A 24,176-nucleotide genomic window follows, 5' to 3' on the forward strand; every position below is an offset into this window, starting at 1 on the left:
AGTACTGTTTGCGTGTAAAACTGTCAGTCAGTCAGTCAATCACTTTTATTCGATTTTTAAAAAATCATAAAAAGACACAGGATACATTTCGAGAAAAATTACACACAAAAAGTAAAGCAATCACAAGAAAAATATTTACATAACATATATACATGATAATTCATAAGTCATATCATCAGAGTGATGTAAAGTGACATGTGCATAAACAATTAATGTATATAATCAAAAAAAGTTAAAAGGATACAGTTAAAACATTTAAAACATTGATATTTCTATAATCTATTGAGGTTACACTTAAGAAATTTCGTTTATAATCAATCCATTATTATCTTCTTATTAATGCGTACTCCTGCTACTAAAAAATTTGCAAGGTGAAAAGTGACATGTGCATTGTGCAAAAGTTGCAGGAATAAGAGTGCAGGTCTAACTTGTAGAAAGCGGGCCTCTCTAAGGATGGGAACAAGATATTTTCTTCTGATTTTATCATAGTGATCACAGAACATAATAAAATGTAAAGTGTCCTGGGGAGAAAGTTGTCACAATCACAAGGTTTGTTATTATCAAGAGTATCCCATCTATAGTATGTGCCCAATAAAAAATGTATTAAATTCAAACGAAATCTAACTAAAAGAAAGTGGTGGAATGGATTATTTACAAATACCAGGTAAGGGTCTGGACCTGGGACAGTTTTAAGTGTAAAGTTCCTTCTCATTGTCATTTTCTTAAGTTCAATTTCCTCTCGCTCTGTCATAAAAAGGTTCATCAGTGATTCCTTGATTGTTTTAACATCCTCCTTACGTATGCTCTTGGGGGAGTTAAAAAGGTCGATACGTCCCACCTGCGTTAGCATATTTTTCACGTACAACATCCATGGGATCTTAAGTGCTCCATCCATATTTAAACAATCTTCCAGAATTTTGTGATTTAAAGAAATATCTTCATTTAGCCAGGTTTTTAACCAGGAAATGAAGAGGCGGATTTTATGACGTCTGAGACATACCCAACCCCCAATTCTGAGTGGATGGTAAAAGTGGGGGTAGACTGGGGAACAGAAAGTAATGATCTTAAAAACCTGTTCTCTGCCCTTTGAATAAGGACAGGATTTGTGTATCCCCAGATTGAAACCCCGTAGTTGGCGATCGCAATACTCTTAGCATTGTATACTTTGAGGATCGCGTTCGTCGGTCTTGACCCCAATTTTTTTGAAAAATTCAAGATGGCTCCTGCCGATCTGCTCACTGCTATTGATTTGGCCTTATGTTGGGCACCCCAAGTGCCTTTATCATCAAATAGGACACCCAAATAGGTGAAAGAAGGGACCCTCTGTACCTCCTTTCCCGTACAAACCAGGGTTATGGGTTTCCTCCCTTTACCTTTGAGTCCCATGATCATAACGTGAGATTTTTGCGTATTTATTTTTAAATCTAGAGAGGTCATGAAATCCCCAAAAGAGGCCAGAAGTTTGTTAAGGGCAACACCTGTTCTCGCCAAGAGTACCGCATCGTCCGCGTACAGGAGGACTGGAATGTTAGTGTCTCCTGCACGCGGAACGTCGGCACCCAGGGCGGAAAGCACCGGCTCCAGTGTGTTTATGTACAGAGTGAAGAGGAGAGGGGCAAGGATACATCCTTGCCTCACTCCTCTCTCGGAGCTAAAAGGTTTGGTGCATCTGCCGTCCCTAGTGACTCTAACTGACGCCTCCAAACCCTGATGCAGATCAGCCAAAAAGCCTACTAATGATTTTTCAATACCTATATCCAAGAGGACCCCCCACAGCCTTGACCTGTTGACCAGGTCAAAGGCTGAGGAGAGATCCATAAAAGCCATATATAAGGCCCCTTTTTTAACTACAGTATATTCACTAGTTATTAGGTATAAATTTAGACACTGATCCAATGTACTTCTTTTAGCCCTAAAGCCGTATTGGGCATTAGATAGAATTCCCCTGCCCTCCAGCCAAGATGTTAATCTCCCCAAAATGACTCTGCCCAAGATTTTAACAGCAGAGTCAATTAGGGAGATAGGTCTGTAACAGGCAGGGTCACTCTTTAGGCCTTTTTTAAAAATGGGTACGATGATAGATGAAGCCCAAGACTGTGGGATCGTACCTGTTCTGGCGGCATTAAACACGTTTGTCAAAATCTTTGCCCAGAATTTAGGTGCTGCTTTGTACAAATCTGCCGGGACCCCATCAGGGCCCGGGACCTTGTTTTTGGATGTCTCGTTTATTGCATCTTCAATTTCGTCTGTTTGAAAGGCCTCAATTGGATCAGTGTTAAGATGGACAGACTTATCCTGTGATTGATTAGTTGGGGTATGTTTATAGATATTACCAAAGTGGGATAACCACAGGTCATCGGGTATGACACACTCTACTGAGTGGCTATCTGCTCCCGAGAAGTACGAGTGATTAATGACTTCCCAGAATTTGGAGCTATCCCGAAGGACCTCTGGTGATTGAAGGTCCAGCCATGCCTGTTCCTTAATGTCCTTCTTCCTTTTCCAAATGGCCTGTTTGTACTCCTTCCTTAGTTGAATTATTACGGGTTTATTTCTTGGTGACTCTTTTAGTGCATTTAACAGGGCAGAATGAGCCCTTGAACAGTTAGAGTCAAACCACCATTTAACATTCTGTCCCCCCCTTTTTGTTTTCAGGGTTAAATCCTTATTGACTTGTTGGCATAGTCTATTGAAGGCCTGTACAATGGTGGTATTGGTCGAGAGAGGGTTTAGGCAAATTCCAACTTCCTATTCTACTTTTGCTAGAACTTTTTGTAAGAAGCTAATTGGTGTTACATTAGACCATTTTAACCTTCTCCCCTTGTCTGTGGATGTTAAATTTATCACTGTTCGTACACCTAGTTCTTTAGAGTCTTTAAAATCGATCAGTCCATCTTGTGAGACCTCTAATACCACAGGGTTGTGGTCGCTAAAAATAGAGTCCACCACTCTATAGCTTAAGATAAAAATCAAAACAAAAGATGAAATGAAAATAAAATCTATAATTGAGCCTGTGTCTTTCCCTTTGTATGTTGATGGTCTTGGTCCTAGCGGACAACAACTGGATTCATATAGATTATGGGTGGCCAAGAGATTTTCCAAACCCTCCCCTCCTTTTGTGTGTTCAAAATGCACTGGGAGTGCATTGGGTGGGCCGTCCTTATCATTGACCATACAATTCATACTACAAGGGTGAATATTAAAATCTCCCGACAAAATAATCTCATAACCATGTTTACTTAATTTATAATTTTCCAAAAAATCATCAAGTACCATCAGAGCCTGGTTATTACTAACAAGTTCAGGAGAATTATAAAAATTGATCAACAAAATAGTAAGTGAATTTGACATTGATAACTCTACAACCAAGAAATGTGGGGAGCAAGACTGTAACTGTTTGGCTTTCCCTTTCAAGTTAAGTGAAATAAAAGTGGATAGGCCACCTTTTGCTCTACCTGAAACACTCGGCGTAGCCAGAATATTAAAATGCATAAATCCATCTGGGTCAAATTTGTTGTCAGTGTCCCATGTTTCCTGTAGTATAATGATCTCAAAAGACGAGATAAAACTCAACCAATTTTCATCCTTAGCCTTGGATCTCAATCCTGCAATGTTCCAGCTAAGGATCCTACAGGTCTTCCTGTTAAGCACACTAAGGGTCTGATTGGTGACATTTGTCTTCTCTAGTCAAACCAAGTTTTCCGTTGGCAAAAGTAAAGAATAACGGTTAGACAAAGGGACACCTTCTATATGTTCATTATTCAGTTGCGATGACATATTCGTGGATCGGGAGACATGCTGATTGATGGGTGCTGGGGGTCTAACCTTAGATTGCATTGCAAAATCACATGGTCCTAAGGTTGAGCTATATTTTCCCCCGACTAACTTTTGTGTGGGTAAATTAGTTTTTTGCGCCCCCCTCGGTGGATAAAAGTAACCCAGAGGTAACGGTCTATTATCATTATTAATTGTGGGTGATCCATCCCAAAATAGTTTATCAGCCACTCCTTTATCTGAGAAGTTAACAACTATACAGTCTCCCATGATATTCTTATTTCCGTGGCCAACCTACCCCACCCTTTTGGCCATAATGATGTAGGTGGTGATGTCTAGTTCGCCACTCGAATATTGCTTGCACCATCCTTTAGATTTATCTAAGAGGTCTTTAGTTGACTCTCTCTCCTTATGGGGCAGTGGTGGAACTCCGCATATCACTGCTACATACGGAGCTGCTTGAGGAGGTAGATGCAGTCTAGCAGTTTTAGTTGAGCTATGGTTGGGCAAACTATTATGGCCTGTCAGAGTGTTTCCATGTGTGGTAGACTGAGTGGTAACACCACAACTAGGCACACTAAGAGTGGTTGGCAAATTAATTAGTGGGTCCACTGTATGTTGAGATTGTGTATTGGATGGGATCATTTTAGTTGTAGTGCAATCCATTAGATCCACAGTGTTAGTACCATTAGACTTAGACTTAATAATATCTTTTGACAACTGCTCTTTGGCCCGAAAATCATTAATAAATGTGTCAATTTTCTCACACCTTTTTAACAGTCCTGCCAGACAACTGTTCAGGCAGTCCACAATGTCTTTGCCAATTTCTTCCAGTATTGGCTCAAGGCGAGCAGTAACCAAGTCTTCCAATTTATCCCCCATTATTAGGCAAATGTCTTTAACAAGGTCCTGGTGGTTGGGAATTGGGGCGCCTTTCTTTCCAGTTTTCTTGACTTTCTTTCTAGAACTGTTAGGACTATTAGAAGACGTTTACCAACCCAACTCCCCATTCTCAGTGTGTTGTTCCATTGACACTGGGAAGAGTCTGTGTGGCTGTGACCTTCACAGCCTGTTTCAGCGCAGGAGACACTGAAAAGTTTGGAGGTGATTATCCAGACTGGGGCCCACCGGAGGGTCGTGAACAAAATGAACTTAATATTGGTGAACTGAAATTAATTGCAAACAACGGACCCCACCAGAGGGGAAGAATTGGGACTGCCACGCCCAGCGTGCATTTCACTGGGGAAATAGCAAGCAACAGATGGGAGAAATTCGTGACAGTCCAGCCCGGACTTTGCATTGTGCCTACCCCATGATTAAGGTGCTGGTGTGCACGGAAACGAGTCGGGTATTTTAAAAACCAGCTTGCTCAATCGCCTCATTTTGAATAAAGGTTCGGTATGAACAGTTTCCTGTGGAGTGCTGCTTTAAAGCTTGGAGGCTTTGTGGGAACAATTAATACACAGTTGCTCCAACCATGAAAGCAGCACCGCCATTGACACTGGGAAGAGTCTGTGTGGCTGTGACCTTCAGAGCCTGTTCCAGCGCAGGAGACACTGAAAAGTTTGGAGGTGATTATACAGACTGGGGCCCACCGGAGGGTCGTGAACAAAATGAACTTAATATTGGTGAACTGAAATTAATTGCAAACAACGGACCCCACCAGAGGGGAAGAATTGGGACTGCCACGCCCAGCGTGCATTTCACTGGGGAAATAGAAAGCAACAGATGGGAGAAATTCGTGACAGTCCAGCCCAGACTTTGCATTGTGCCTACCCCATGATTAAGGTGCAGGTGTGCACGGAAACGCGTCAGGGATTTTAAAAACCAGCTTGCTCAATCGCCTCATTTTGAATAAAGGTTTGGTATGAACAGTTTCCTGTGGAGTGCTGCTTTAAAGCTTGGAGGCTTTGCGGGAACAATATATATATATATTCCTTCCTGTCTCGAGGATGCACACCACAACAAGTAGGTAACAACCCTATATTTCAGCTGAAGGCGCAATTTCATTCCGACTTTCGTTGTCCTCATGCCGCGCGTTTCGAAGTTTAACTCTCTTCTTCTTCAAAAGCATTCGCGCTGCCACAGCATTTCCTGGCTCTACTCTCTCCCCTGCGTGTTCATGCTTTTATTGACATCAGGTGTGTCATCCTTGGTTATTGTTATTCTCAAAATGCACGCTCGGATGTGTAGTTCATTTCGCCACTTACTTGCTCCCTCTAGTGGGGTCTGTGCACTCGCACAGAATCTAGGACTTAATCACACCCTCCAGTGGGTTTCGGGATGCCATTCCGCCTTCTGATTTGATGCCCTGCTGTGTCTGCACACGGAGGAGACCTATTTCCCCTCCAGCAGTCCCGTATTTATTTCAAAGGTGGTGCAATCCTCCACGGCCAGAGGCGCTGTGTATATTTGTTTCCAAAGTTCCCTCCTGTCTCGAGTACGCACACCACAACAAGCAGGTAACAACCCTTTATTTCAGCTGAAGGCGAATTTCATTACTACTTTCGTTGTCCTCATGCCAACGTATTTCGAAGGTGTGATTAAGTCCTAGATTCAGTGCGAGTGCACAGTACCCACTAGAGGGAGCAAATTAGGGAATTAGGAAGTTGTTGAGTACACTCCCGCAAAGGTTTCTGGAAAATATATATTTTTTAAATCGGCCCCCCAGGGCCCTCGTAATCTTTCAAATACTGAAATAGACAGCGAATTTGCAAGCATCGTCGACAGTAATGACCCCCAAACGGAAATCGATTGGTCAATCTAAATCAGAAGCACGAAAGAAAAAGGCATGACGAGCTTCGGAAACAGACGAGCAATGGGAAACAAAATTAGAAGCTGTTCCAATACAAACTGCTCAATCCCGTAATTCTCAAACGAACGAGCAACGAGAATCAAGATTGGAAGCTGATCGTGTACGCACTGCTCAAGCCCGTACTTCTCAAACGAACAAGCAACCAGAATCAAGATTGGAAGCCAATCGGGGACGAACTGCTCAAGCCACACTTAGAAATGTTTTCAAAAGTAAAATGAATACGTTTCAATAACAATGACACAATGTAAATTTAATGTTATCATAACAAGTTTCCTTTAATTTCATTTCTTCTGAGATCGCAGCAACGGGCGACGGGTAAGCTAGTATATATATATATATATATATATATATATATATATATATATATATATATATATAGTTAGGATTTTTTCTCTATGGAACTTTTGAAAATTCTATGTCTAATAACTTTGGGGTTTGTAGACGGAATCGGCCGAAATTTTCAGGAAAATGGCACATTTTGTTTCTGAGCAGCCCCTGAAAATTTGGAGGGGTTTCGTCAAGGGGGGGCCGAGAAAAAAGGGGGGTCCCACAACGCGTTTTTCCCATTCATTTTTCAATAGGGCGTTTGGCCTCACTTTTAGCTCGAACGGCTGAATGGATTTACACGAAACTTGGCAAAATTGTAGGGACTGTTAGCCCGATGTGCCTTTGCTGGGTCTCAATATATGTGCTCCAGTGGATTTTGAGAAATTAACGTTTAAAAAAACAGATATATCTGTGACAGCGTCCCGGATAGCGCTCCAGATCGTGTACTTTTCGCGTAACGGAGCTTTGCGTAGCGAAGCTGATTGGCTCTCCGGTGTCTGTCAACATTCTAAACAGTCCGGTGCGGCCGCCATCTTGTCTCTCGGTAGGATCGAGAGACAAGAGGAGGAGAAAAACGAAGGGGGAATTTAATGAAAGGGGGCAAGGTAGACTCCTCTTAACCCCCTAGGAATGATGTTGGGGTTATTAAAGGGTCCCGTGGGGCAAATAAAAAAAATTAGATTTTTTGCGGTAGAAGCGCTTCTCCGTTCACGAACCGGGTCGCAAACTGGTAGCGAATCGTGAATTCGCCATTTTGTGTTTCGGTTTAATTAAATTACAAGATGGAGGAAAAGTAATGTGAGTATTGGGTATAAGGGGGTATGGGAGACGTATCCTGACCCCCTATGTTTTCTGAGGGTGGTTGAGGAGGCTCATATATGTTGATACTTGTCTTCCAGTGGTTGCGCGTGAGCATTTTTTTTTTTTTTGCCGCTTGACTTCTGTTAACGTTTGATTCGAAGGAAATCAGGAAGTGTTGACCGCCATTTTGACACTGCGAGTAAATATATTGTTAAAAATAATTGTTATAAATTAATCCGTATTGATAAACATTGTCTGCGCCATCTTGCTTTTTTTCCAATGCCACACTTTTGTCGTGCACAACAGCCATTTTAGATGCCTTGACCAGACCCACTCTCTGCATGCCGCCGATCCTCAGCATGGCTCCCCACCCTCGCCAGCATCTCCCCCACGCACTGGTCACCCCTGCTCTCTCTCTCATGCATGGGCCATAAACCTTCCCCCATCTGCACTTCTCTTCCCTGAGTATCACACCCTGTGCCCGCCCGACACCTCCCTTTCACCCTATTCACTACCGCACCCTCTGACACTCCTCTACCTCTGTGTCTGATTGTCCAGGCCGGTCCCAGGCTATCACCTAGCCCTGCGGATTTAGTTTATGGCCCCAACTGTAAAGAATCACCCCTGTTCAAAGGAGTTACAGTAGATCAAGGCCCCCACCTCATGAGATCCGTCACACCACACGCATTCCTACTATATGATAACGATCCTGTATTGTGATTGGGGAGGGGATTCTCACTGTAAGGGTGTGTGGGACCGAGACTGAAGCGGAAGATTACAGGGATGTCTTTTTGTACATCAAAGTCTTCACAATTATGTGTCACATTAAAATATATAGCACTCCAACAAAGTAGTAGGATTATAACACTTTAATAACTTATAAATATATACAACGCTCCAACAAAGTAAACACGTTAAAAAAAACTTTTTAAACAACTATTTACATGACATTGCTTTAACCAGGATAGACAAAGAAATGACACAGTGATGTAAAAGTTTCTGAAAGAAATGCCAAGAACGTCCCATGTGAAAGTGAATTTTATCTGGCAATTTTTTTCTTTTCCTTCTCATGAAAAGAAAGTCAATGCCAGGTTCGTTACCTGCCTCATCTGCAAAAAAAAAACTCTCGAGAGGGACCGAAAAAAAATAAAGCTATGGTAAACATACCATGCATCGGCACATGGAGAGGTGGCACCCTCTTAATTATTCTAAAGCACGACTTCGAGATTTGGTGGATAACCCCCGACCGGCAAAAACATCCACCAATGACTTAGCAATAAGTGAGTCAGAGGCAAGGGAAACGGTCCCAAATCTGCAAAAGAACTTTGGGCAGATGAGATTGACTTGTGTAGCATGTGGAAAATTAATTTCATGCGGAGAGATGAGTATTACTTTAATAAATAGATCATATGAAAATCATCAGTGTCCAAAACGTCCTAGAAAGTAATTTTTGTCATTTTTGAGGAAGAGAGATAACCTACAGTGGTACGGGGTCGTTGTCGTTCGTACTAGGGGGGCCAGGTGACATTCCTTTGGGGTGGCTTAGGGGCATTTAAAACAACTTCCCTGATACAGGTAGCATATAAAGTAGAGGCTAAATACCAGGATCTTTATCGATTGCTTTATGCTGTACAAAAATGAAAAACACATACAACAAACCTGGACCATTCATATTTTCAATGTTTCTGCGTACTATACTTTTTAACCTTAACTTTTTGAGCTGCTTCATTTCACCTGCTTTTAAAAAAAAAAAAAAAAAAAATCGGAAACAGTGGCCATTTATTCGAAACTTACCAATCTATGCGTTACAACTACGTTTGCTTTTTCAAAAACCTTTAATAAAAATGTTGGTGCCCAAATACGGGCCTACAACCCCGTGGGCCGGCCACGGAGCAGGCTGGAACTGTAAATGGGGGCGGGGGGGTTTATTTGTGGAAAACATAACAGAGAGTCAGTGGTCGTTGATTTCATAGTAAAAAGTGCGACAAGTGCAACAAAATCATATCGATAATTCATTGTGAGCAAGTACCAAAAGTGTCGACAATTCGAACCTTCAATAATAAATACAGTAATCAATGATGCATTAGAACTTAATATCAATTCATTGTTCGAACGTGTAATCAGTACCCGTTCCATGTCAATTCATTGTTCGAACGTATAATCAATACCCATCCTGGATCAATTCATTGTTAGAACATATAATCAGTCTTATCCCATATCAATTCATGTGCTAAAAACTGCATACATATCTCATGATATCAAGGCTGAGCAATCGGGGCACAACAAGGAGTTGAGAGTTACATTTGTACCGGCGCCATTTTGGGTGAGGTCAGGAAGGTCCAAGTATAGTCAAAATGTCTCCACCAACTCGTGGTTGGACCGGGACCTCTTTTAGAAGTCCAAAAGTTTTCGTTGAAGGGTAGCAGAGGGGACTGCCGACATGAACCATCAGTCAAAGTGGGGTGGGAGGCAACAATCTCTCCTACCGGGTCATACTGGTGTCCCACCGGAACTGATCAAGTTGGTAGTCTTGCAGGATTTTGGTCATTTCAAGACTGAGGCGGCGCCGGCATGAGTGCGCCGACGTCCCTCGGCTACGTCGTGGTCGTTCCATGGGTGATCAAGGCAGTCATTCCCCATCGGGGGTGTCTGCGGGGGTCGGGGGCCCCCGTGGCTTCTATAGAATCTTCAAAGTTGAGGAGAACGTTTCTGGACGTAGGACTCATTTTCTAGTTGAACTCAGAAGCGCCGTTGCACCGCAACAGTGGACGAGACCCCCGCTGGGTGAGCGGAGCATCATTGCCTCGCAATAGTGGACGAGACCTTTTGTCGGGTGAGTGCAGCGCCGCTGCATCGCAAGAGTGGAGGAACCCTTGTCGGGTGAGTGGAGCGTTGGGGGTGCAGCTGAGGGGCCCCCACCTGGGGGGGTGGGAGAGGCTCGTTCGCGCCGCCTCTCCCTCCCAGCGCACCCCACGCCGACACATGGCGTTGATATCCGTGATGTCCGGACCAGGCGATAAGAGGGGGGGGGTCGGAGGCAGAGGCAAGACATCCCCCCGTGGCCTGCAGGGCGCTGCTTCAGGACCCAACGGGGAGCTCATACCAAGCCGGGGCCAGACCAGGAGATACGAGGGGAGGGGGGGGGTCGGTGGCATGTGCAAGACATCCCCCCCAGTGTTGTCGCAGCCATTAAAGAAAGAAGAGGGATCGCGTTGGCTCCTCTCCTGGCCCAGAGGGGGGGGTCGGTGGCATGTGCAAGACATCCCCCCCCAGTGTTGTCCCAGCCATTATTGAAAAAAGAAGAAGATACCGTCGGCCTCGGCTCCTCTCCTGGTCCACCTTATGCGACGACCCTTTTGTTGGGTGAGTGGAGCATTGGGGGTGCAGCTGAGGGGCCCCCACCTGTGGGGGTGGGAGAGGCTTGTTTGCGCCGCCTCTCCCTCCCAGCGCACCCCACGCCGACATCTGGCGTTGATATCCGTGATGTCCGGACCAGGCAATAAGAGGGGAGGGGTCGGTGGCATGTGCAAGACATCCCCCCCCCCCGTTGTCGCAGCCATAATTGAAGAAAGAAGAAGGATCCCGTCGGCCTCGGCTCCTCTCCTGGCCCACCTTAGGCGATGACCTCCCCGGCCGACATGCTGCCAGCAGGACCCGCCCTACAGGTGCCGAAGGCCTCGTCTTCCGGATGGGCGTAGCGGCCAACCTGTTGCACTTCGGGAGTTTCCGGAATGGGGGTAGGTATCTGCTGATTTGTATCTATTTCATGTTACCGTTATTGGGCGTGGCGGGCAGTGGGACAGACATGCTTGGAGCAGTGGGGGGGTGGCGGAGCCTAGCTACCTCGTGGCTGCCGTAACGTCAAGCTTGGCTTCTTTCACTACTTTCATGTTTCTTATTTCTAGCGAAGTCAAAAACTCATCAGTGGCCTACTGATTTTGTTCGATTTCTTCCCCTTCCTTTTCAAGTGTGTTTCATGCTAAAGTTTCTGTTTAACAGGATACAGTGATTACTTTGTATTTTACATATGTCTTCTTTATTAGGGGTACTCTCCAGTTGAGCCAGATGATGTACCTCTAATAAATGGTCCGGGTGGAACTAGTTTCTCAATCAGTGGGGAGTAGATGGGCATGACAGATTACAATGGGGGACAAAGGTCCGCATTACCCACCCTTCACTACTTGCAAAGACTAGACAGAATATTTCTATTCCACGTTATTTGCCAACAGAGAATACCTCGAGAGAACTATTCCTTGAACAATAAATGTCCAGCCAATCAATCAATCAGTGGGGAGAAAAACAGGCATGACGGATTACAACGGGGGACAAAAGTCCGCATTACCTATCCTTCACTATCTGCAAAGGGAGACAGAATATTCCTATACCAATTAAAAAACCTATTAAATTCACTGGAAAAACCATAGGTTTCACACCAGTTATAGTTAGCTGGAAATTTTACTGGCATAAAACCAATGAAATTCCCACGTTATAGTTAGTCGGACTCACTATAACTTGCGCGTGCAATGCACTGCTGATGACATCACATATTACATCACTCATGACATGGTCAGTGACATCACTCATGACATCACTGATGACACCATCCAGTGAATGTGTGTCTTTCTGAAAAATAAATATGTTTTATATATGTATATGTAAAGGTTGATGGAAGAATAAATGTTTAAATTATTGTCTTAATTATTATTATTTTTTTTAAAATTGATTGGTTAACTGGCTTATTAAGAATATCTTAGTGAATACATATATTGGCGAGAAATAATTAAATATTTAAATATATGTATCAGTGTTTCACTTTGTGTATAAGTGGCTGCATGGGTTGGTGAGTAGCTACATGTGTGTGTATATGGGTTATTATATGTTTTTTAGTATCAGTATGAGTGTGTGTATAGTTTGGTGGGGATGTTACTTAGCACATAGATGTATCAATGACTGACCCACTGTTTGTATATTTTTTGAAAACTGCATATGTGCAAGACTGTATGGGTGGATGAGTGTGTATATGTGTGTGTTAGTGTTTGAATGCCTATCTCACTAGTGTGTTTATCAGTAACAAGATACATTTTAATCTACTATATGTGAGTATTGATTTATATAAGTCAGTATATGTGAGAGTAAGAGATTGTAAGACTTCCTGTTTAAATAAGTATGTGTTTCTATAAGTGATTGTTTAAGAGAGTACATATGTGTAAGTTTCCTTGGAAGTAAGGTGGTAGTGTGTGTAAATCTGTATATCAAATAAATGGATGTTTATTACTATATTTGCATGTGTGAGTATATGTGTGAGTAACTTTTTGATGACTGTCGGTGTGTAACAGGATGAATAGGGGTATCACTACATATGATGAGTGAGTATATGTATGAGTGATTATATAAAACTGTTGGTGAATGTGTGAATTTGTATATAGATGGTGAAATTACTGAATTGGTTGTTGTAACTGGTATGGGTATATCCACTTTTTTGAAAATGTTAGTTTCTATTTTTGAATATGTGTTTCAAGGGTTACATTATACTGAGAGGACGTCTGTCACTGTGTCACAAGGATGGTGTCATCAGTGATGTCATGAGTGATGTCACTGACCATGTCATGAGTGATGTAATATGTGATGTCATCAGCAGTGCATTGCACGCGCAAGTTATAGTGAGTCCGACTAACTATAACGTGGGAATTTCATTGGTTTTATGCCAGTAAAATTTCCAGCTAACTATAACTGGTGTGAAACCTATGGTTTTTTCAGTGAATTTAATAGGTTTTTTAATTGCTAATTCCTAACTATAACTGGTGTGAAACCTATGGTTTTTTCAGTGAATTTCATAGGTTTTTTAAATGCTAATTCCTAACTATAACTGGTGTGAAACCTATGGTTTTTTCAGTGAATTTCATAGGTTTTTTTAATGCTAATTTTTAACTTTTTGTAGGGCTTCATACCTATGTACTTTTTAGTGAATTTCTAAGCTTATTTTTTCACAAATGTCTTTAGCTGAGAAAGGTATGTTTTTCTAAAAATGAACACTATAATGTATATTAAGATAATATTTTTATTTTAAAATAGTTTTTTCCTTTTTTTTTATATTTGACTCTGGAGCGCTCCCGGTGTGCATACCGATGAACGCCCCGGTGCGCGCACCGTCAGCGCACCAACAAAAAAAAAGAAAAAAAAATAATGAAGGAGTGACCATAAGGAATGGGGACAGAGAGAGTGGTGTTAAGAGAAAGAGAGCTAAAGGGAGGAACACAGAGGGACTGTGTAATAGATAGTAAGACAGAGAAAAAGTGTAAGAGGAAGTAAGTGAGAAAAGAAAAATGAATAAGGGAGCAAAAGAAGAGAAGAAATAGGAAGAAGACTAAAGCAGAGGTTCTGGGAGAATGTAAATGGATGATGAAAGTAAAAGGAAGGACAGTTAAGTATGGGAATGACAGGTAGTGACGGAATCAGAGGAAAGGAATAGTAGTGACGGAGTGAAAGTAAATAGCAGTGAATATAAGTGAAGAGGGGTGAAAGAGGGTATATGTAAGTGAATAAGGGTAAGACATGGGGAATAATAGAGAGAAAGAAGAGAGAGAGTAAAAGAAGGAGTGTCACAAAGGGACTAAGTGAACCAGTTAAAAAGGTAAGTGAAGGAGTGTGCATAGGCAGAGGTACTGAAAGAAGTTGAATGTGGTAGGAAGTAAACATGGAAGAAAAGAATAAGTGAGGGAAGCAAAGTAAGGAAACAGGGGTGAGGTAGTGTGAGAGAAAAATAGTGAAAATAAAACCAAAGGTGATAACAAAAAACATTTTGTAAACACACTTACCATATAATCAATGCAAACTTGTATCTGTGAAAGATAAAAGAAAAACACGTTATAATTACTTAAAAATATATAATAAAATAGAAGAAACAATTCAAGATGTTTAAAAATCTAAAAAAGTTTACTAAGAAATGAAGCAATAGTGAAGGATACAAAAACAGAAAGAAAGTAATGTAGAAAAAGAAAAAAAAAGGAAAAAGAAATAGAAAGAGAATAAATTCCTAAAGGTAAATAAGATACTAAAAGAATGTAAGATATCAAAACAAAAACAGTAAAGATAAGAAAGTAAAAGAAAAATGAGTGAAAAGGAGAGAAGTCTGATTGAGAAACTATAAATAAAAAAGAGGAATAGAAGATGATTGAGAGTGAGTGAAGTAAAGTCACAGAGTGAAGGGATGAAAGGAATGAAGTTATTATAGAACGATGGATAAAACAGGAGTGAGAGAGTAAGTACACAGAAAGACAAAAGGAAGAACTAAGTGAACTACAGTAAAATGAGTGCGAAAGAAAAAAAAATGGAGAAAGAGAAAGAGAGGGTTAGGAAACTAAAGCAGTGGTACTGAGAGAATATGAAAAAGATAAAAAGTGGTGGAAGGAACAGAGGAAATGCAGACAGTTCCTATTAGATTGAGAAGTTGTGAATGAAGTGAGTGTAAATTAGTAAAGAGAGGTAAATAAGGGTGAAAAAAAAAATGAGTGTAAGACAATGTGAACACAATATAAATTACATAATGCAAACTACACAATAACTTCTACAATATGTTACATTATTTATTTTTGCTGTTCTCAGAATATATTGAATTTCACTTAAATTAGTGAGTTCAAAGTCTTCATCATATAACAGCGGGAAAAAAAAACACAATCTAAAAGATTGTGTTTAAAAAAACCCATTCAAACATACATCTCATATATGTACACTAATCTTTGATTCACTTACTTTTCCGTGAGGCCAAATAGAAGATAGTGAAGGTCCTTTTGGTGGTAAAAAAGTCTGCTGTGCTCTATAACTTCCATTTCATCGACTTCCTATGAAAAAAGATCTAAGAACATCATACCTTACACTTTCCTCACGGCCAATTTGTGTCAGATATATCAGTATTTTTTACTTTGAGATCCACTTAAAGTATCTACATGAGATAAATAATTTAAAATATTAGATTAACTAACTAACTAACTAACTTTTATTATCTATTCCTGTCTTCAAAGGCCAATTCCCTTTACCAAAACTTTGGTTTTAAAAACACTAGATAAGAATTTGTAGAGTCATAAGGCAAACGTTGTTTATAAGTTAAATGAGAATCATTGCAGTAACTCCATCCATTTTCAGATTTTAAGTAGCATGTATAATGTCCTGAGGTTGTTGAAGAACCATCATGATAAATAATAGCTTCAGTTGTAAAGGTTCTTCCTTAAATTGATAACTGAGAAGCTACAACATTTTTGATAGAAGTTGTCAATTTAGTTCCATCAGGTCTACATCGTTGGAAAACTAAAATGATATACTGCCCATAACTTTGTATAAATAATGTGGACAGCATTGTACAGTTACATTGGGTACACACCATATTATGATCTGCTGCTTTAACTAGATTTTTAAAAGACACTGACTTACAGTCAGGTAAAGTCAAATATATACATTTTTCAGTATCTATTCTAGTAGTACTTGATAAACTACAATTGTGGCAGTCATGCTGCCATTGATAAGAAAAGCTGAAAAGATTATCTACATCTACACCTTCATCTTCCAAAACACCAAACATATACATTAAAAATTCCTGACAATCCTGCTGAATGTTCTGTGAAAATTTATCTTGACCAGAACACATATCTAAAATATTTCGAATTTCTGTTACACTTTCTATTTGTGCTGTAACATTGCTACATTTCTCAAACACAGAATTCAATAAACCACACGATCTTTGATCCCGATTTTCAATAATCTGTTCTTGTAAACTTTTAAGAAAAAAACCAACATTAATCACTACATTAGCATAGCAGTTGACACCAGAACTATTTTCAAACTGAAATCCAACAACATTTTCTCCACAATTCTTTTTCTTCCTGTTTTCAATTACAGTTTTCTCTACTTTTTGTTTTTTTGCTACTACCTCACTGCAATTATTCTCATTTCTTCTTTTTCGGCCTACCACACGTTTTTCAAACAGAGGATATTGAGGCAAATGTGGAGCATACTCTCTTCTTAACCTATTGTATTCTTTAACACAATCTAGATCTGCAGAAATCTTTGTCTCATCACACGCAATCAAGTACAATCCTGATAAAGTTCTGACTCGTGATAATGCCACATATGCCATACCCTCTTTAAACACAGATCTTCCAATGTTCACCAAAGCACCATCTACACTTAAACCTTGAGATTTATGAATTGTTACCGCATTTGCCAAACAAACAGGAAACTGTTTTCGGCGAACATATAAGTCTTTTACAAGTAAAAATCTAGCAGAACCACAACTTATTTGTTGTACTTGTTCAATGCCATCAATTTTTTTTTTTTTAAATTCAATTCCATCTCAAAGTCAAGTCAAGTCAAAGTCAAAAAGTCAAAATTCCATCTCTATTTCTGTAATTCACAAAATCAACAACATAACCCATTGCTCCATTTACCAGACCTCTTTCAACATTTAAATTCCTTCTCAAAATGATACGACAATTTAAACAGACATTCAGAGTCTTTTCAAAACCAGCTGTTTTTGAAATACTTTTCTCCAATGAATCCAATTTAGTTTTCAAATTTTCAGACAAAACAATTGTTGCACCCATATGCTCTATTTTATCTACTGCTTCCAGTTTCACAATCTCTTCATTTTCTAACTCTAACATTTTGTTGTTGAAGATGGAACATTCTTGCAGAGTTGGCATCAAACATATCCCAGATTTCTTCTCAGTCATTTTCAGCTGCAGGAATTTGAACTGGTCGATCATCATATCGTCCACCACAACCTGTTGAAAATAATTGTGGAAAACAACGAGCTTCCAAACTTTTTTCCCATACACTAATGGGACTTCCTTTTGCTGCTTTCATTTGAAACAAGTCAATTGCATTTCCCATTACTTCTTTGGAATGCAAAGGATGAACAGTATAATGTTCATATATTTCTTCACTTCTAGACACATCAACTTTTTCAATTTGACCAACTGAAGAATCACTATCTTCTTCTATAGCTGTTTCCTCTGCTCCAACACTTACATCTTTATAGTACTCATTGTTTTTGACCAAATACAACGTTGCCTTTTTGACTTTTTTAACATCCACTAAATCTTGCCAGATTTTCTTACTCTTTGTTGGAACCCCATTACCTAGAATAACTAAAGGATCTTCTTCTACTCTTTCTACACCAATTGTATCAATATTTTTCTTTACATCTAGAGGCAAATAAACAACTCTTCCCTTTAATCCTCTCAGTAAATCTGATGGAGACAATTTCCCTGTCTTAGGCTCCATGCGTACAATAGCCTGAAAAGGATGGACACATTGAATCAAAATAGATTCATAAGTATTTAGATCCATCAATTCAGAAGGAATATCTATCAACTGAAGATTATTATAAACTGCTCTAGCAGGCATTTTATTTTCATTTAATTTATTTAAACCATAATTACAAATACGCTGATCCAAACTCAAATCAAAAGAATTCTCCACCAACAAATAACTTACAAAATCCTTCCATTCACTATTATTTTCCAATTCACTTTTTGCATATAAATCAACTAACCTAGTCTGAATCTTATAATGAGTCCGTCGACAACACACACAAGTTAAATTAGGCCTTTCACTTGATTTCACCTTAAACTTAATAATTTCCTCATCAAACTTTTCTATACTTGAAATCTGTCCATTATCTTCTGCATTACCATCCATTACTATATCTATTTCTACACTGTCCTCTTTGTTCCCAAAATAACAAAACTCAATTTCTTCACAAATAGTCTTCACATCCACTTCAGATCCATGCAAAAGAGCACTGTTTAACTGTTTAAGCTTAAGTGCTGGACTTTTTGCATAATACAACTTTCTCACTAATTTCCTCACGTTATTATGATGCACTGCTAACATCCTAAAATGATGAAAAACACTCCGACAAACTTTTCTAGAAAGACAAGCTAGTGCAAACCTGTGCTTTCTCTCACTCTGCAAGGATCTAACTCTTGCAAGATCTTCATTTTTTGTTTAAGATTTTTCTTACTATATGTACGTAAGAAATTTCGAAGCAAATCGATTGATTCCTGTCGCACACTACAAATACTACTGCATTTCCATGTGTACACTGGACACTTAGTACGTCTCCCTAAAACTTCATCAGCTAACACCTCTTCTGCATCTCTAGATACAAGTTTCTCTTTTTCCATCACACAACCATCTTTCACCTCATATGCTCGACCACTGGTGTCAACTGCATGCACCAAATCATTTTCCTGAAAGTAACTCTCCTCATTGAAAAAAGGCTCAGAACTTGAACTATGCATCCATTCACCAGAAAATACTTCACAAAAATTACTCCGATTAATAATTCTTTTCCATCTACTGTTCGATTTGAAAACATCAATTGCCTTATTAAGTATCCTAATTCTATTGATTATTAAAATAAATAATTTTTTCTTAACTTCAAAAGCCTGATCAACAATCTTTTCTACACTTTTCTTTTTCTTGTAAAAAGCAGCTCTCAGTTTACTTTTCTTATCATTTTTTAGCAAATTTAAAACTACCCTATTGCGAAACATTCGCCTACGAATGTCCCTAAAAAGATTTACCCTTCTATTGCTATCCATTCTCTTCTCTCCTGCTCCAATCGAGACATTTTTTGTGGGCTTCTCCTTCCTTTTTAGATTTGTTGACTTTTTCTGAATATTCACATTAGCAATATCATTTTTTTTTCTACGACATATGTTGCGAAGAAAAGACTTATTTGGCTTACCAGAAGCTTTTCTGGTGTTTTTTGAAGTAGTTGTTGTAGAGGATTCCATAAACTCTGTTGTTGATGTTCTCCTTTTCCGTATGGTATTTTTGATAAATCTTTGCCTTGAAGGCATTTTTGCTTGCTTTTCAGAAGTTGATTTGAATCTGTTGTTCTGTTAAAAAAACACATGAAAGACCACTATTAGCAAACAACAAAGTAATGTTAAAAAGCAAACAATATAAACAATAAATTGCAACATATTTAAGTTTATACAATAGCAACTCAGGGCTTTATTTATAAAGGCCTTGCGCCACCAGTGCGTCACTTATTACCCATGTTTAAAGTGAGGCATCAGCTGCACAAGGCAATCATAAAAAAGGGCCAAATGCAAATACCAATCAATTGCACCCAAAAATCGATTTTTGAATAACATGTAAGAAACACTGCACAGAACCTATGTACAACCACTCAATATCAGCAAACAAAGTCAGGGCCTTATTTATGAAGGTCTTGCGCCACAAGAGTGTCACTTATTTCCCATGTATAAAGTGATGCACTAGTTGCATAAGGCAATCATAAATAAGGGCCAAATGAAAATACCATTCATTTGCACCCAAAATCGTTTTTTGAATAACATTTGAAAAACACTGCGCAGAACCTATGTACAAGCACAGAATATCACTTTTGAAACGTCACTGTTTCCCCAAATACAAATCCTTTATCTTTCAAATGTTGATATCAAGCATTATCAAAAATCCAAAAACAAATCAACAGCAAACAAATTCAGAACCTTATTTTTGAAGGCCTTGCGCCACCAGTGCGTCGCTTATTACCCATGTTTAAAGTGATGCATCAGCTGCACAAGGCAATCATAAAAAAGGGCCAAATGCAAATACCAATCAATTGCACCCAAAAATCGTTTTTTGAATAACATGTAAGAAACACTGCACAGAACCTATGTACAACCACTCAATATCAGCAAACAAAGTCAGGGCCTTATTTATGAAGGTCTTGCGCCACAAGAGTATCACTTATTTCCCATGTATAAAGTGATGCACCAGTTGCATAAGGCAATCATAAAAAGGTCCAAATGCAAATACCATTCATTTGCACCCAAAATCGTTTTTTGAATAACATTTAAAAAATACTGCGCACAACCTATGTACAAGCACAGAATATCATTTTTGAAACGTCACTGTTTCCCCAAATACAAATCCTTTATCTTTCAAATGTTGATATCAAGCATTATCAAAAATCCAAAATCAAATCAACAGCAAACAAAGTCAGAGCCTTATTTATGAAAGCCTTGCGCCACCAGTGCGTCACTTATTACCCATGTTTAAAGTGATGCATCAGCTGCACAAGGCAATCATAAAAAAGGGCCAAATACAAATACCAATCAATTGCACCCAGAAATCGATTTTTGAATAACATGTAAGAAACACTGCGCAGAACCTATGTACAACCACTCAATATCAGCAAACAAAGTCAGGGCCTTATTTATGAGGGTCTTGCGCCACAAGAGTGTCACTTATTTCCCATGTATAAAGTGATGCACCAGTTGCATAAGGCAATCATAAATAAGGGCCAAATGCAAATACCATTCATTTGCACCCAAAATCGTTTTTTGAATAACATTTAAAAAATACTGCGCACAACCTATGTACAAGCACAGAATATCACTTTTGAAACGTCACTGTTTCCCCAAATACAAATCCTTTATCTTTCAAATGTTGATATCAAGCATTATCAAAAATCCAAAAACAAATCAACAGCAAACAAAGTCAGAGCCTTATTTATGAAGGCCTTGCGCCACCAGTGCGTCACTTATTACCCATGTTTAAAGTGATGCATCAGCTGCACAAGGCAATCATAAAAAAGGGCCAAATGCAAATACCAATCAATTGCACCCAAAAATCGTTCTTTGAATAAAATGTAAGAAACACTGCGCAGAACCTATATACAACCAGTCAATATCAGCAAACAAAGTCAGGGCCTTATTTATGAAGGTCTTGCGCCACAAGAGTGTCACTTATTTCCCATGTATAAAGTGATGCACCAGTTGCACAAGGCAATCATAAAAAAGGGCCAAATGCAAATAACAATCAATTGCACCCAAAAATCGATTTTTGAATAACATGTAAGAAACACTGCGCACAACCTATGTACAAGCACAGAATATCACTTTTGAAACGTCACTGTTTCCCCAAATACAAATCCTTTATCTTTCAAATGTTGATATCAAGCATTATCAAAAATCCAAAAACAAATCAACAGCAAACAAAGTCAGAGCCTTATTTATGAAGGCCTTGCGCCACCAGTGCGTCACTTATTACCCATGTTTAAAGTGATGCATCAGCTGCACAAGGCAATCATAAAAAAGGGCCAAATGCAAATACCAATCAATTGCACCCAAAAATCGTTTTTTGAATAACATGTAAGAAACACTGCGCAGAACCTATGTACAACCACTCAATATCAGCAAACAAAGTCAGGGCCTTATTTATGAAGGTCTTGCGCCACAAGAGTATCACTTATTTCCCATGTATAAAGTGATGCACCAGTTGCATAAGGCAATCATAAAAAGGTCCAAATGCAAATACCATTCATTTGCACCCAAAATCGTTTTTTGAATAACATTTAAAAAATACTGCGCACAACCTATGTACAAGCACAGAATATCACTTTTAAAACGTCACTGTTTCCCCAAATACAAATCCTTTATCTTTCAAATGTTGATATCAAGCATTATCAAAAATCCAAAATCAAATCAACAGCAAACAAAGTCAGAGCCTTATTTATGAAAGCCTTGCGCCACCAGTGTGTTACTTATTACCCATGTTTAAAGTGATGCATCAGCTGCACAAGGCAATCATAAATAAGGGCCAAATGCAAATACCATTCATTTGCACCCAAAATCGTTTTTTGAATAACATTTAAAAAATACTGCGCACAACCTATGTACAAGCACAGAATATCACTTTTGAAACGTCACTGTTTCCCCAAATACAAATCCTTTATCTTTCAAATGTTGATATCAAGCATTATCAAAAATCCAAAAACAAATCAACAGCAAACAAAGTCAGAGCCTTATTTATGAAGGCCTTGCGCCACTAGTGCGTCACTTATTACCCATGTTTAAAGTGATGCATCAGCTGCACAAGGCAATCATAAAAAAGGACCAAATGCAAATAACATTCATTTTCACCCAAAATCGTTTTTTCAATAACATATAAGAAACACAACACAGGACTTATATACTAGCATACCATTTGACTTCTAAAACATAACTATCTGCTTCTAAATATTCTCCATAGAGCAAACAAGTCTCTATCTAAATTAAATAAATCATTACTTACCTTTACAAATGCTTTGGGAGATTGAAAACAGTGTCAGACACACACACACCAATTTCTCTTTAGCAGAGCAAAAAGTGTGCACTCAATACACTGAAACCAAGACTGGCATAGAAAATCTCTAACTTTGTACACATATGCCTTAATTCAACCAATCAAAAGTTTTCCCTCACTATTTTCAAACCAACACCCTTCCCCCTCTCAGACCTTTCTATCTGTTACCATAGCAACTCCCTCCTAACTGAACTCTCAGGTTCAAAAGTTTATTGTACAATGTTGCAAATTAACTCAGCAAGGATGTTTGACCTCTCAATACACCAGCCCATCCAGGGTATTTTAGCTTTTAGTGACTTTTTTTAACCATTCAAATTGCTTCTTTAACACAACACAACCATGCACCCTAACTTTAAGTTTTCAACTATCTGAATCCACCAATCATTGCTTGTGATTCAAAAGCAGTGAAACTCCACAATTATTTTTTTGTAAACTCCTACTGTTCCAACTGCCATTTCATTGCCACACATCATCTGACTGCATCAGAACCTTCTCTCATCATGTTTTCTGTCTGGATCCTTGGACACAGCTACATCCACTGGGCTCAAAGGTATGCAGATAGCAGACATTTTCACAACCTTGATTTATCAAATGTGGAAATCAAGTGGATTGGCCAGAGAGGATTAAAATGTCACCAATTGATACCATTGGTGAAAATCTTTTTGCATCTGCCAAACCCTAACCTCTTAATAGTGCACTGTGGTGGAAATTATTTAGGCACTATGACTGGGGTTGGTCTGGAAATGCTCTTAAAGGACACCTTTGATCAATTAATGACACTTTTTCCACAAACTGCCTTAGTATATTCCAATATATGCCAAAGACAGAAATGGAACTGGTCCAACCAATTTTGTCCACAATTTGAGAAAGCACGGAAACATGTGAATAAATCTGTTTCTGCTTACATGAGAGACTATGGAATGGGTTCAATATACAATATTAACTTGCGTTACAACATGCAAGACATCTACAGTGGAGATGGTGTGCACTTCTCAGATGAAGGGAATAGAATATTCCTCCTGAATTTAAGAATGTGCATTGGAACCTACTTGTAGGTACCTAAATCAACCACAGAACCCAAAAGCTCTTTTCAGAGCTACCCTACCTCTGATCATTCAAAACGTTTTTCTTTTTCTAACTTTTTTCACTATTTTTCACCAAAGTACGCTTTCCGGTACGCTTCACGGTGCGCGTACCAGACGCTTCCCCCGTGAAAAATTAAAGATTTTTTTTTTTACGTTTATGAGCCTCCAAAGCCCCCCTCAGAAAACCTAGAGGGTCAAGAAGTCTCTACCGTGCCCCCTTCTACCCATACCGAACA

Source organism: Lissotriton vulgaris, chromosome 10, assembly GCF_964263255.1.
Source record: "Lissotriton vulgaris chromosome 10, aLisVul1.2, whole genome shotgun sequence".
Lineage (NCBI taxonomy): Eukaryota > Metazoa > Chordata > Amphibia > Caudata > Salamandridae > Lissotriton > Lissotriton vulgaris.